Genomic DNA, 1,330 nt, shown 5'->3' on the forward strand with positions numbered 1-1,330 from the left:
TCATCTGAAGTAGACGAGACAGAGGAGCTTGTGATGCACCTAAGTAAATATCGAAGCATTGTCACGGTGCTTCAGTAATGAGCTTGAGATAATGCCTTCTGAAGGAGGCAGAGAAGTGGACGCCGCGCCGTGGCGAATCTGAAATGTTACTCATATCATATCCTCGAGCATTTTGCGGACAAAGGAATAAAGGGAAAGATTCTGACTCGAACCGGAGGACATCCCAGCAACACATATTTAACTGTACATTTTAAGGGTATTCCTCTCTATCTGAATTTAAACCTGATGCATTGCCTATTTAGTGGTATTATTGTTACGAATAGTGAATTCCTTACACTGCACTAACAGTCTCTATGTAAGACAGCTTACGATAGATGTATACCTAGGTAAGCAACAGTTGATCCTTATCTCTCTTTCTCTCTCTCTCTCTCTCTCTCTCTCTCTCTCTCTCTCTCTCTCTCTCTCTCTCTCTCTCTCTCTCTCTCTCTCTCTCTCTCTCTCTCTCTCAGTGTCTCCCTTTCTCTCTCTCTCTCTCCCTTTCTCTCTCTCTCTCTCTCTCTCTCTCTCTCTCTCTCTCTCTCTCTCTCTCTCTCTCTCTCTCTCTCTCTCTCTCTCTCTCTCTCTCCCTCTCTCCCTCCCTCTATCTATCTATTTATCTATCTATCTCACTCACTCACTCTCTCTCTCTAATTCTTTCTTTCTATCTCTCTCTCTCTCTCTGTCACTCTCTCTCTCTCTCTCTCTCTCTCTCTCTCTCTCTCTCTCTCTCTCTCTCTCTTTCCCTTTCTCCCTCTCTCCCTCCCTCTATCTATCTACCTAACTATCTCACTCACTCTCTCTTTCTCTAATTCTTTTTTTCTTGCTTTCTTTCTCCCTCTTTCTCTCTCTCTCTCTCTCTCTCTCTCTCTCTCTCTCTCTCTCTCTCTCTCTCTCTCTCTCTCTCTCTCTCTCTCTCTCTCTCTCTCTCTCTCTCACTCACTCTCTCTCTCTCTCCCGACCCTCGTCTCTCTCTCTCTCTCGCTCCCTCTCTCTCTACCGACCCTTGTCTCTCTCTCTCTCTCCTTCTCTCTCTCTCTCTCCCCTCTCTCGCTCTCTTTCTCTCTCACTCTCTCCCTCCTTCTCTCCCTCTCTCTCCTCTCTCTCTCTCTCTCTCTCTCCTCTCTCTCTCTCTCTCCCCCCTCTTTCTCCCCTCTCTCTCCCCCCCCCCTCTCTCTCCCCCCTCTCTCTCCTCTCTCTCTCTCCCGACCCTGCTCTCTCTCTCTCTCTCTCTTGTTATTACATTTTATCGTATTGTTATCGTCATTATGGTAACAGATCGTTCGACACATGA

This window comes from Penaeus vannamei, chromosome 38 (assembly GCF_042767895.1).
Source record: "Penaeus vannamei isolate JL-2024 chromosome 38, ASM4276789v1, whole genome shotgun sequence".
NCBI lineage: Eukaryota > Metazoa > Arthropoda > Malacostraca > Decapoda > Penaeidae > Penaeus > Penaeus vannamei.